This window comes from Papio anubis, chromosome 3 (genome assembly GCF_008728515.1).
Source record: "Papio anubis isolate 15944 chromosome 3, Panubis1.0, whole genome shotgun sequence".
Classification (NCBI taxonomy): domain Eukaryota; kingdom Metazoa; phylum Chordata; class Mammalia; order Primates; family Cercopithecidae; genus Papio; species Papio anubis.
Genome location: NC_044978.1, coordinates 133,280,813 through 133,295,172, shown reverse-complemented (window position 1 = coordinate 133,295,172; position 14,360 = coordinate 133,280,813). Strand labels below are relative to the sequence as shown.

The 14,360-nt window shown below is 40.6% G+C and overlaps 1 protein-coding gene across 11 annotated transcripts in view; it reads left to right on the top strand.

The window, feature by feature from the left end:
- Positions 1-14,360, top strand: part of GPRIN3 (GPRIN family member 3) — a 72,489-nt gene that overhangs the window by 15,706 nt on the left and 42,423 nt on the right. For 2 of the 11 annotated variants that reach the window (XM_021938427.2, XM_021938425.2), the window contains exon 2: positions 10,321-10,347. The exons of the other annotated variants lie outside the window; for them this stretch is intronic. The gene's annotated coding sequence lies outside the window, so the exon portion shown is untranslated. The remainder of the gene's footprint in view (positions 1-10,320; positions 10,348-14,360) is intronic. 11 annotated transcript variants of the gene reach the window in all.

Here is a 14,360-nt window from a genome sequence, read left to right as displayed (position 1 = left end):
AAAAACTGAATGTGGGCTGAGTATCAAAGTAGAAATATTTTGGTTCTAAAAAGATGAAATGTTAAAATTCCATCCCACGCTATATACTAAGAATGGCAGAGAAAAAGCAAAAAAAGCCGGGCGTGATGGCTCATGCCTGTAATCCCAGCACTTTGGGAGGCTGAGACAGGCGGATTACCTGAGGTCAGGAGTTCGAGACCAGCCTGACCAACATGGAGAAACCCCATCTCTACTAAAGATACAAAATTAGCTGGGCGTGGTGGCGCATGCCTGTAATCCCAGCTACTTGGGAGGCTGAGGCAGGAGAATCGCTTGAACCCGGGAGGCAGAGGTTGAGGTGAGCCAAGATCGTTCCGCTGCACTCCAGCCTGGGCAACAGAGCGAAACTCTGTCTCAAATAAATAAATAAATAAACCATATACTAAAAAGAAAAAAAAAAAGCCCTGACAGTACCAAGTGTTGGTAAGGATGTGAAGCAACTGGAACGCTACTATGTTATTAGTGAGAATACAAAATATGGTAGAGAAACCATGGAAGATATTTTGGCAGTTTCCTATAAAGTTAAACGTTCACTTACTATATGACCACTCCTATTTAGCTAAGTGACGAGAAAACCTATGATAACATAAAAACCTATTTATAGTGGCTTTATTCATAATCTCCAAAAATAGGAAATAACTCAAATGTCCCTCAACTGGTAAATGAATAAACAAACAGTGGCACATTCATGCAGTGAAACAATATCCAGAAATAAAAAGGAACAAAGTATTGATATGCACAATAACAGGGATGAATGTCAAGTACATTATGCTAATTAAAGAAGCCAGACTGAAACAGCTAGGTGCTTTTATATTTATGTGACATTCTGGAGAAAACAAAACTATGCAGGTGGAGAAGGAGGTCCGCATTAAAGGTGAGGAGAGTTTGACTACAAAGTGTCATGAAGGGGAATTTCTTGGTGAGGGGCAATGGAAATTATTCTGTCTTGATTGTGGTGGTGGTTACACAGAAGCGTTTGTCAAAACTCATAGACCTGTACACCAAAAAAGAGTAAATATAACTGAATGTAACTTGTGTTAATTCTTAAAGAAAAAAAACCAGTCCCAAATCATGGTCAGGAATATAGCGAATTCCTAGTTCTGAGGTCAGAAAAGCAGGCATATGGAGGAGATGTTAATCCTGCTCTCTGTTTATTGACTCAGAAAAGTGTACTCTCTGAACAGATTTGCACTCTGATATCCAGAAATCTTGGGTTAGTTTCTGTCTCAAACGTCTCTTTAAATGGATGGAGGCAAGTATCATGGGACCCTGGATGTCAGCTGACAGTTCTGTTGCCTAAAATAATGTTATGTTCACCATCTGGTGAGCATGTGTGGGAGTAGTGTGTGCTCACTGTGTCCTCTGCTGTTTGTGTGTGAATGGAGCATGCGGCAGGCTCTCCCCAACCTCATACTCATAGAAGCTGAGAAAAATTATTTATTCCAATAGTGTTTATTGAGGACTTGTTAAATGAGAAGTCCTGTACTACATGCTGTGAGGGCTAAATAGGGAGCTCCATAGAGTCCCTATCAAAAATGGAGCTTATAACATAGTATGAGAGATAAGACATATGCCTCAATAACTGTAATCCAATCAGATTATGGTAAATCCCATAATCGAGGTTTCCTCACTGTTCTATGGCTGCTGAGAAGAGAAAGTCCTCACTTCCGGCCGAGGGTATCAGGAAAGGATTATTTTGTGGAGAGTATGGCATTTGTTCTGAAACTTAATGCTTCCAGCAGATCCTAAGCCCTTTGAGAAATGGATCCTTCCTGCCTTGTTCACCGGCTTTTTTCTGTACCTAGCCCAGTCCCTGATACACTATTGCTCCATCAATGCTTTGGTGTTAATTCATGAATAAAAGAAAGAACAATCAGCATTTTCAAAGGCAGAGAAGACATTCCAGGGGGCATGACCTAAGCAGAGGAATGCAGGCAAATGCTTCAAGCATATTTGAAAAACTAAGAGTAGGGCCAAGTGCAGTGGCTCACTCCTGTAATCCCAGCACTTTGGGAGGCCTACGCAAGAGGATGGGTTGAGCCTCAGGAGTTTGAGGCCAGCTTGGGCAACATGGCAAAACTCCATCTCTACAAAAAAATACAAAAATTAGCCAGGCATGGTGACACCCGCCTGTAGCCCAGGTCTCACTCTGGCCGCCCAGGCTGGAGTCTAATGTGCGCCACTGCCCTCCAGCCTGGGTGTCAGGGTGAGACCCTGTCTCAAAAACAAAACAAAACAAAAACACTGAGAATAGTTCAGCCTGGCTGGCGTATGGGAGGATATGGGAAGCAATGTTTCAAAATGGTGTTGGAAACAAACTGGAGAGTGCCAGGTTAAGTGATTTGAACATTTTTCAGTCTAAGAAGCTACTGACAGATTTTTGAACTGAGAGCGATGTGATCAGATCTGTGTTTTAAAAAAGATGTCATTTAACAATGGTTATTAGACAGTCACTATTAGTGACTACATAAGCTGCATTGGAGCAGTGGAAAAACTGTGTCTGAGGCAGCTATACCTCACGCATGAAGGTACAGGCAGTTGTTGGACTATTACACCTGGAAAACAGGAATCAGAAGACCTGGGATCAAGTCCTCACTTTGCTTCTACACTGTGTAACAAAATTCATACATTTCTGAAACCTCGGTTTTTGTATCTGTGAGGTTAGTGTGGAAATTATAAGAAATAGTATCTGTGGGAGCTTCTTTAATTTTAAAGAGCTATATAAACATAACAGTTATTGACATTTGAGTCTCAGATGTTGGAAAGATAGTTGCAAATGTTTCTGGAGAGATGCCATAGGAGTCAGTGATTCTGTGACTCTAGGAGCTAAGGGACAGAAGCTGTCAAAATGACTTCAGGTTTTGACTCGGAGAACGCTGGTGCCATGAACAGAATTAGTGATGTCAACAGGGAAAGTTTGTTTTGGCAGAATGATGTTGAATCTAGTGGTGGGTGTTATTTGGGACCCTGGCAGAATATGCAAGTCAGATATCTGGTCCGCACTTATTATATAATAGAAGAGGACCAGGCACGTGAGGAAAGGGAGATGCCTGGATTGAGAGCAATTAAGGTCAGTACCATTAGATATCCTAAGATTAGACGAGATTATCAAGGACAAGAAAGAAGAGGCCTAAAGGAGAGAATTTTCAGTAAAACCGACATTTCGGGTCCAAGAAGGGATTAGTTTGATCTCAGGCTACAAAGGGATGATCTGAAAGTGGAAAGAAAAGTCGACATAGGAAAATGTCAGAGAGGTAACCAGTGGTAAAAATGATGCCATGAGTTCAAGGTGGATGAAGAATAAAATTCTGTTTCTTGATCTTAAAACTGAAAAACTAATGCCTGCCTGTGGGTTTGTTGTGGAGCGTAAATAAGGGACAGTGCTGAGTGCCATCTCTTATATACAAGAGGCCAAAAAGTAGGAGCTATTATTAGTACTGTTATTGAAATTTATTCTCATTTTTAACGTTACCCAGATCTTGTGAGGGTTATATGTGATGATTCCTTTTTATTTTAAGATAAATCATAGGCTAAATCTGCTGCATAATAATATCTCCTGACCTTAAAAGGGTAAAATGTAGTTCAGCCCCAGTTTTAGAAGAACTGCATACTGTTCTGACAAGAGCATATTGTTTTTCGGAAACTCTCATGAGAGTGCCCTGCATGGAAAAACAAATTCCCCTCGTCCGGGCCAAAGTTGAATCCTATCAAGGTACACAGATTAAGAACAACTTGCTCATCAGCTGCCTGCTGCCCTCATGTAGAATATATTAAACCTGAATTTCACTCCTGAAGGTGGCAATGAGATGCATTTATGCAAACTTCATTGACCCAGAAAATCATTTGTGAAAAGGAAAAAGGTGAAAAGAATATTGGTTTAATATATACACTTTCGACAATTTCTTATAAGTGAGTGACCAAGACAGCATAGAACGACCATCAGATCTATTTATGTCGTATTGATTATATTTTATTCTTGATCTAGAAAGCCAAGCAACAGCTAGTTGGCTTTGCAGAGAAAAAAACAAAAAACCTCTCTTTGGAATCACATGTCTTTTCTCAAATCGGCCACCTTAAAAATGTATGCAGTTAAGATGTCACAGAGAGAAAACAGACATGGCTCAGGGACAGCTGTTACTGCTTTGGGAAAAACTATCCAGCACCAGGAGCAAGATTCTGTGATCTGCATGAGCCCTCGAGGCACCGAAATTAGACAGTACCTTATTCCATGTGTTCAAATGATCAGTCAAAACTCATGAGCACTCCCAAGAAAACTGATGAAAACAATTTTTTTTTTGTCATTATCTGGTATAAGTTTGCTGGCCTGATGCTGAAAATATGCAAATTTTCTTCCATATTTGCAGGGATCAGTAAAAATCAAGATTATCATGGCATCAACGTATCAGTCTTTCTTAACTTTAGGATTTATTATGATTTTCCTAATATTCAATAATGCTTCTGAACACCCCCAATATTTCTCTCTTCTCTTTCAGATTCCACATTTTATTTAATGGAGTCATTCATGTTTTACTCATTTCAGGGTTAGAACTTTGAAACAGTTTCTGGAATTAAATCTATTTCCTTAACCTGGCATTGAAGTCTATTCATAACAGGCTTGTGTCTAGAACTGAATTTCCTAGTGAGTATCCCAAGCCCCAGCCCATTTTCTCCCCACCCCAGCTCTTCCTGCATATACTCTTAAGTTCCTGGTAACAGTGTACCACAGGGACCACAGTAAGTCTGTACCTCCCTGCCTTTGAATCTTTCCTTAGCCTCTTCCCTCTGCCCAAAGGCTCAGCTTTTAAAACCCAACTCAAATATTTATCCTGTGCTAGGAAATAGCACACAGTTCAATTTGATCAGTTTCATTGTATTAACCACAGGTTGTAACATACAACCCCAAAATTTCAATAGCTTAAGGAAATAAAACTATATGCATTTAAAAAAAATCTCTGCCAGATACCTCCAAAATACCTTTTAAATCCATCCTAATGTTAATTAACTATTTGCTTTCTTGCTCTCTCATGGCATTTTTCTCTACATGTCTAGTACAAGAGTTATTTTTCATGGTGTACCTTCTCTGAAATATTTAGTTTTGGAGGCCAGTTTTGTATATCTTGTATATATCTTTGTATAGCCCCCACAGAATTTAGCACAATGCCTTATACATAAGAAGCCTCAATAAATAGTTCTTGAATTCATTTCAGTTTTCCATTGAGTTCACTACTGAATTCCTCCAGATTCTGAGGCCAGAGTAGTTGTTTTGTTTTTTAGAGACAGGGTCTCCTTATGTTACCCAGACTGAAGTGCAGTGGCTATTCTCAGGCATGATCATAGCTCACTATAGCCTCAAACTCCTGGGCTCAAGTGATCCTCCTGCCACATCCTCCCAAGTGCCTGGGAATACAGGCACATACCACTGGGTCCAGCTGGAGTAGTAGAATTCAAACATAATTTGCTTTCTAAGTATTTTGGGGGTACTACCTTCTAAATCCTTGTAAGATTAATAGTTGTTTCTTTTTGTGTGTTTTAAGTGTCTTGGTGTCTTTATTATAATGGGAGAAAGAAAATATTCTCCAGTAATTGGTGACTTTTCTTCTTTGAGAGTATTGTTTTCTCAAAGGAAAAAGAGAAAATTAATGTATAAAAAGGTATGTACATAAGAAACAAAAAAATTGAAATTGGAGTCCCATTCTAAAAAACACAAAGAAAAAAGGCAAGAGAACTATAAACTTGTTTAAAGTAAGCTTTCTGAATATGATGAGGCAGATTCTCTGATGAAAAGAAATACCCGCTGTGATAAAGACACAGTGTAGGAAAGCACCAGCGAAAGGCAAACTTGGCTGAAAGGGAAATACCAAAGCTGTTCCCAAGCAGGTCCTAGACAAAGAACAAGCAATCAAAAAGTTGAGCACAAGATTTTGGGGACCATCATTATACCATAGTTGTAATGAACTCCGTCCACCTGATACCATCTGTACAACTTTAATAAGACCATCAGCAAAAAACATAGTTTAGTTGAAACATTCTTATATTTTGCAAGTTGTTGTTCCTCCTAACTTCTGCCTCCATTCACTACCATTGTTAAAACAGTCAGAGAATAACACAACTATTCAAACATTATTTTTCTTAATTTTTATTAACAAATTAATATGTCATCTTAGTTTATGTATATGTACATATACATGTAGTAGAGTAACCTCTGCAAAAAGGAAAATGTCTAAAATTTAAAGAAAAGGATATGTTCCACAAAAGAAAAAGTGAGAGAGCTGACAATCTGTGCAACTGAGGAAGTCAAGCTAGAAAATGACTAATCCAAATGAAGAACTAGTATATGGCTTCTCTTTCCCCTGAGGATAAATTAAGCAGTTGGAGGAGCAGAGTTAGAGATTCAGGCAAAGAATGAACATTCTAACAAGCTACTTTTCCATTGTAATTCCCTCCCAAACACCAGTTCATGAGCCAGTTCTTCTTGGATACACTGATTTACTTTACATGCCTTTCCCCATCTCTCTCAGTTTCAGTTTGTTTACAGAAGAATATTTTAGGAGTAATTATGGAGAAAGGAGATAGTAAAATTTGGGAAAAGTAAAAAGTGAACTGGGTGACAGAACAGGAAGTTGAGATACTTGTGATGCAGCCTGAGGCATCCAACACATTTTCAGAATTAAAATGGCATGTTATAAAGCATGATCTTTGATCTTTTGGTTATTCTATATTGTGGGATCGATGGGGTTGAAACCACCAGAGGGTTCTTCCTGCCCACTGCACAAATAAAGACCATGGCACTGCAGTAAAGAAAGAGTTTAATTGATGCGAGGCTGGCCATGCCACATGGTAGACAAAGTTATTACTCAAATCAATCTCATAAAAGCTCATATGTTAGGGATTTTTCTTTTCTTTATTATTATACTTTAAGTTCCAGGGTACATGTGCACAAGGTGCAGGTTTGTTACATAAGTGTACATGTGCCATGTTGGTTTGCTGCACCCATCAACTTGTCATTTACATTAGGTATTTCTCCTAATACTATCCCTCCCCTGCCCCGGTGTATGATGTTCCGTGCCCTGTGTAGGTTAGGGATTTTTCAAAGGCAGTTTGGGAGAAGGGGTGGAAGTGGCTAGGAAATGGTGCTTGCTGCTGATTGGTTGGGGTGGAGATGAAATCATAGGGAGTCAAAGCCATCTGTCCTCTTGAGCTGAGTCACTGCTCTGTGGGGCCACAGGAGCAGTTTGGCAGGACCAGGTGGAGCCATCAGTGTCAGACATGCAAAAAACCTGAAAAGATATCTCAAAAGGCCAGTCTACATTGGTGATGTATTTGCAGTAGTAATTGGGGAAGCTGCATATCTTGTGACCAGCCTATTAGCAGAATTCAGGCTCCTCTCCTTCCCCTGGCCTGATGGTCTCATTATTCTCATTTAAACTATAACCTAAATGTCTTCCAAAGTTTGGCCTAAGTCCAGGAATAATTAAGGCAGCTTGAAAGCTAAAGACAAGGAATGGGAAGTTGGGTTGGCTAGATCAGATTTCCCTCACTGTCATAATATTCTCACTGATATAATTTTTGCAAAGACAATTTCAGGGTGAGAAAAGGGAGCTAGGGAAGGGGCAGTGAACTTGGAAAGTAGGCCTGGTGGTGAGTTCCTGTTAGTAAGAAAGCCCAAGTAATTCTACTACCATGATCACTAATATTATCGCTGTCACTGCTAGCTAATCTGTGTGCAAAGCTCTCTTCTAAGAGAGCATAACAATCCTAGAGGTAGGTGTTATTTTCACTCATGGGTGGCAAGTGTTACAAACCTTAGGCACTGGGGAGTCAACTAATTTGCCTGAGGCTACACAGCTTGCAAGTGGCCAACCAGATGTGAACCTGAATAATTTGATCCTAGAGGCATTGTTAACCACCGTGCCTCTCACACAGAGAAATGTTTCCAGAAGGTAAGGGACAGTAATTCTGAATGGCTGGCAGTCCTCCAGCATGTGGTCTTCAGCCTCCTGTCTCTGCTCATGCGTTCATTTGCTTTAGTGGCCTCTTCCACCCACCCATTCCTTCACCTGGCTGACTCCCCATCCTTCAGGGCTCATCCTGCCCAGCACACCTTTCCAGAATCCTGCTGAGGCTCTTACCTCACCAGCTTGTGGTGGATACCCTGTGATTCCATCTGTCGTAGCATTTACCTCGGCACAGTTGCTTTTCTGCCTTGTCTTAAAACCTTGGATCCTTCCATTCTTTCATCCTTCACATTCAATCAGAGGGCACAGCTGATTTGACCTTTTCAGTATTTCTAGGTCCATCCTTCCCTCAGTTCCTGCTGCCGGTGCCCTACTTCTCACAGTTCCACTTACAAAGCCCCCCGCAGTCTTACTTTGTCACTCCCTTTAACCCTATATCTTGCATCCCGAGCTGCAGCCATGCCAACTAAATATTGTTCCAGCCCCACCCCACCCTCAACCACTTCTCCAGCAGCTGCCGGTTTATCTGTTCATGCTTTGTCCATATGCACCTGAAATGCCCTTTCCTCACCACTGGTGAAGTCCTGCTCAGTTTTCAAGGCAGCATTGCTGTTGCTTACACTCAGAGGCCTTGGGTGGGCCTTCTCTTAGATGTGCCAGCATTGTGCACTCCTAATTCCCTATGCCGAGCTCTACCGAAGGGTTCACAGTTATACTGTAGTCCAGTCTCCCTTTATGTTTCTGCCTCCCCCACTAGACAGGAAATTCCTGAAGGTGAGGACTGGCAGATTCTACCCACCTTGTGTGTACCATGATCTGTGTGATTACTTACTCTGTTCCTGGTATTTTTTTCCTTCCCTGTTTTACAGCAGATCTCCACTGGTTCCCTGGAAGCCTTCCCTGATTGCAAAAGTTGGAATGAGTCATTCTTCTCTTGTGTCACCATTGACATCTGTGGCAATGAAATCACCTTTCTCCCCAGTAGATGTGAGCCTCTGAAGGCAGGGATTCAGTCTTTGTGGCTCTCTAGTACCTACCACAGGACTGGCACATTGTATATGTTAAACAATTTGGGATAGCCTAAAAAGTAATGTTTTATGTTTGTGCTACATAGGCCTGTTGTTTAGCTGCATGAGTTGAGTGAATAAGAAAAATAATTACTCTGAAGGCCTGGCTTTACTTCATCTCATAGCCCTCAATGAAGCAAGGGATTTTACAAACAAAACACTAAAGGCCTTGGCTATCTTTGTTAATATTAATAACAATTGGTCTTTTAGGTCCAAATATATGTGCATAATGTTCTTATCACTTTCAGAAAAACAGTCCTCCATTACCATCTGAGGGTAACATAATCGCATGTGTGGCAAGTCATCAAATTAGTGAATTCTTACAAGTCCAGCTTATTATATGTTTATGAGGCAAATTTCCACAGATTTGTGAGGTCTTCAATGTAGACTCTGAGACTGTGATTCATAGTTCCCATGACAGCAAAGTGGGGACAGCTCACTGAGCCACCTCGGGCCACGAAGAGGTAGTTTTTACTGGGTAAAAATCCCATACTTCTGAGAAGTGATTTGTCAGACTGATGTTCTACACCAGGGTTGTCCAGTCTTTTGGCTTCCCTGGGTCATATTGGAAGAAGAATTGTCTTGGGCAACACATAAAACACACTAACACTAACAATAGCTGATCAACTTAAAAAAAAATAAATCACATAAAGTTTCAAGAAAGTTTACAGATTTGTGTTGAGCTATGTTCAAAGCTATCCAGGGCTGCATAAGGACAAGCTTGTTCTACACACTTTGGATCCTTCCTTTCCTAATGAGCCTTATAAACCTGTGAGTTTATCCCAATAATAGATGCACACCGCTGAAGCAGGTGACAGATTATAACCCCTTACGGGTCAAGGTAACAAGGCATGTTGGAAACATTCCTGACTCCCAGTATCTTATTGTTTACAAAGGATATTTCTGTTATTTAGATACTCATATGACATTGATTTTTGTTATAAACTACTATTCAAAGCAGTAAAATAAATTCGAAGCAAATAATTCATGATTTGAGATAGCATGAACATAATTCTCATCATTGCTAGTGAATATAATTAACTTCAGTAATAGAAACAGCTATTCTTTTATGTTACAGTAATTTTATTGGCAATGCATTATACACATTGGCCTTACGTGAGATTTTATTTTTCCTATTAACATGTCCACTCTACTTAATGATTTGTAATACTCCATTTGAATGAAATAAAAATCACACTTCTTTTGAGGCATGTTAACATTCACCAAACAGTAACTGTACTTCTTTTTCTTCTTGCCAGTGCCATGCAGGATACTGAGACTACCAGGTAGGCACCCACTCACTCTCTACAGTACTCTTACTAAAGAGACCCCAAAAAAAAAAAAAAAAAAGCTGACAGCATAGCAGTGCATTATAATAAAGATCTTCAGAATGCAATGAGACAACAGAGGAAAGACTTGTAAATAAGGGGGAATGGTTTAGCGATGGGAAAGTGCAAGGAAGGCTTCCCATAGAAGAAAATGCTGAGTCGTGTTGAGATTATTAGCAATGCAAGAAAGAGTAGAGAGGGTATTTTAGTTTCCTAGAGCTGTCATAACAAAATACCACAAACTGGATAGCTTAAAACAACAGAAATGTGTTCTGTCCTTGTTCTGTGGGCTAATGATCTGAGATCAAGGTGTCAGCAGGGTTAGTTCCTTCCAGTGGCTCTAAGGGATAATTTGTTCCATGTCTGATGTAGATTGGATCTGTGTCCCCGCCTAAATCTCATGTTGAAATGTAATCCCCAGTGTTGGAGATGGGGTCCGGTGGGAGGTGATTGGATCATGCAGGCAGATTTCTCTTGCATAGTTTAGTACCATCCTCTTAGTGTTGCCTTCACGACAGTGAGTGACTTCTCTGTGAGAAGTGAGATCTGACTGTTTAAAACTATGTGGCGGCTGGGCGTGGTCGCCACACCTGTAATCCCAGCACTTTGGGAGGCTGAAGTGGGCAGATCACGAGGTCAGGAGTTCAACATCAGTCTGGCCAACATGGTGATACCCGGTCTCTACTAACAATACAAAAATTAGCCAGGTGTGGTGGTAGGCACCTGTAATCCCAGCTACTTGGGAGGCTGAGGCAGGGGAATCACTTGAACCCAGGAAGTGGAGGTTGCAGTGAGCCGAGTTCACACTATTGCACTCTAGCCTGGGTGACAAGAGTGAGACTCTGTCTCAAAAAAAAAAAAAAAAAAAAAAAAAAAGGAACTGTGTGGCACCTTGCTCTCTGTCTTGCTCCTATTCTGGCTATGTGATGTGCGTATCCCCGCCTTCACCTTCCAACATGATTGTAAGTTTCCTGAGGCCTCCCCAGAAACCTAGCAGATGCCAGCACCATGCTTCCCATAAAGCCTGAAGAACTGTGAGCCAACTCAACCTCTTTTCTTTATAAATTATCCAGTCTCAGCTGTTCCTTTATAGCAATGCAGGAATAGCCTAATATAATGCCCCTCTTCTAAATTCTGGTGGTTGCTAGCAATCCTTGGCATTTTTTGGTTAATAGATGCATCACTTCAATCTCTGTTTCAGTTTACATGGGACTTTCCTCCCTTCTTGCTTGTGTGTCTGTGTCTATGTCTGTGTCTATGTCAAATTTCTTTCTTATAAGGACACCCGTCATATTGGATGTAGGGCCCACCCTAACCCCGTATGACCTTGTCCTAACTTGATTATATCTACAAAAATCTATTTTCAAATAAAATCACATTCACCAGTTCTAGGCAGACCTGAATTTTAGGGGACAGTGTCCAACACAGTAGAGAGCATTCAAGAAACAGGAAGCAGCATGGAAGAAGGCAGAGAGGCTATGACATATTTGAGCAACCATTGATCCTTCCTTATGGTTGTATTGAAAGACTCTGGGGGACCTAACAAGAGGCATGAAGCTTAAGAGGCAACAGAAGCCTCATCTCACTTGTGTGCCAGACTCAAGAATTTGAACTTCATCTTGAAATATGTGGGTACCATAAAACGACTTTAATTCTGGGACTTACATGATCATATTTGCATTTTAGAAAAATTTCTCTGGCAGCAATGTAGAGAATTGAAGACGGTACAGATCGGAGGCAGAGAGATCACTTAAGAAGGCTTATTTCTGGCAAGAAATGATAGAGCCTACATTATATCAGTAGGAAGACTAGAGAGGAGGTGGGTAGATATAGGAGATACTACAAAGGAAGGGTCTATAAGATTTTGTGTTTAGTTGGATGTGAGGAATGAGAAGAGAGAGGCGAGAATGGCTTTGAAGTTTCTGGCTTGGATGAGAAGATGAAGATGACATTTGCTGAGATAATTAAGAAGGAAGAACATGCTTAGAGGTGAAAACGGATCAGTTTTGGACATACTTAATTTGAGATATCAATAGGACTTCTAAATGGAGAGTTGCTATTTTGGATATCGATAGGGAGCTCTGGTTGGAGATGAATTTTGAGATTTATGAACATGTAAGTAATTAGGTCCTCCAGGTTGAGTGTATAGAGTGAGAAGAACAGAAGGTCTGGAAAATGCCAACATTTAGGAAATGAACTGAGAAAAAAGAACTGAAGAAGGGTGTTAAGGAGGAGACTTCTGTAGAGAAAAGAGGAAAACCAAATAAAAGCCTAGTGCAGATAAGAGCTTCCAGAGGACAGAGTGGTCAGAATATCAAGTGCTGCAGAGAAGGCAACAAAAATAAGGAGAGAAACATGTTCATTTGTTTGGGCAAAGTCCAGTGATTGGACTTTGAGCAAGGGCAGTTTCACTGGAATGGCAGAAATGATGAAGAAACAACACGATAGTAGATTTTGGAGTGACTGTGCAAGAAGTGGGGAGTTTGGGGATTGTAGACTGTCTTTTTAAGAAGTCGAGTTGTGAGGAAAGCAGAGCTGTATAGAAGTCAGTAGCTACATGGGCCAGGAAAGACTTTTCGCTGATGATAGAGGCTTGAGCACACTGTCATCCAACTGAGGTGGGAACACATGGACTCTATAGAGTGACCATGTTGGCGGGGCACGGGTGGTGAGACAGGAAAAAGTTGGGACATCTCTTCCAAATAAAAGAGTCTACTGAGGACACGTTTTAAAGGCAGTTGAGGAATTTCTCACACAGCTGTCATTGTGAGCTATTTGTTAATAGGAAATAAAAATCTCCTTTCCTTCATGCTCCATGTAATGGGCAGTGTTTTGCTGTCCAACCTCCCAAATTCATTGTTTTCTTTTTATAATCCTCCTGTCTTCTCTAGGGGAACTGGTTCTTCCCTCTGCGCTCAGCATTTGGTGAAACTGCCAGTCAAGGTGCCCTGCCTTCTCCTCATCAAGGCTGAATTGGGCCTCTCTCCCAGGACTTTGGATCTGGAGCCTTTAAATGGAATCAAGGGTTAGGGAGATGAGGGTGATTAGAGTTTCTTCCAGTGACAGGCCTCTTCCATGACCTGGTTTCTACCCTCTTTGAACCTGCTTCCATAGGTTTCCCCTCAATTCTGTGACTGCCCCAGATCCTTGGACAAGATGTAATGCCTAAGACTCTGGAGCTACACATCTTGGGTTCAGATCCATATTTAGCCATACCCTAACTGCACAACCTGGAGCAAGTTACTTGACTTCTATGTGCCTTGATTTCCTCATCTGTAAAGTGGGGCTAATAGCAGTACCTACTACATAGGCATTAATCTTGAAATTAATGAGTCCAGTGCTTAGAATGGTGCCTAATCAAAGTAAGTGCTATAGGTGCTGGTTATTGTTATTCTAATAAATTCTTCTTGTCTGTATGCTAGCCAGGATATTTTCTTCTGTGTGCTGCCAAAGAATCTTAATGGATGCCTCCTTTATTCCAAATTAGTAACATTTTATTGTACTGAACTTGAAAATGTAGACATAATTAATAATTTTATAGAAACTGATTATTTTTGACAATTTGGAAAAAGAAGGAGAATTTAAATATGTCATTATAGCTGTGGCAAATGAACGAAAGCTCTCATTTAAGAATCAGATAAAGGCAGTTAACGAGAGACACTAATGGCATGTTTTTACAGAATTTTGGAGAACAAAAATAAGGGAGAGATTTTTGAAAAATTTTTGAAATATGGTAGCTCATTAGCTGTTCATAGAAATGAGACAGATAATGATCGATCCTTTCTTTAAGTTCAGAACACAGTAGAAAATACAGTGAACTGGAAATCTGATTTAGAACACATGTCACTCATGTCCCCGAGAAGTTCATTTTTCTCACTGAGCCTCACTTTCCTCACTCAGAAAATGCCAACTTCTGTCTGACACTGAGTTTCAGGGTAGTCGGTTACATAGCAATATTGCAGCAATAGCTA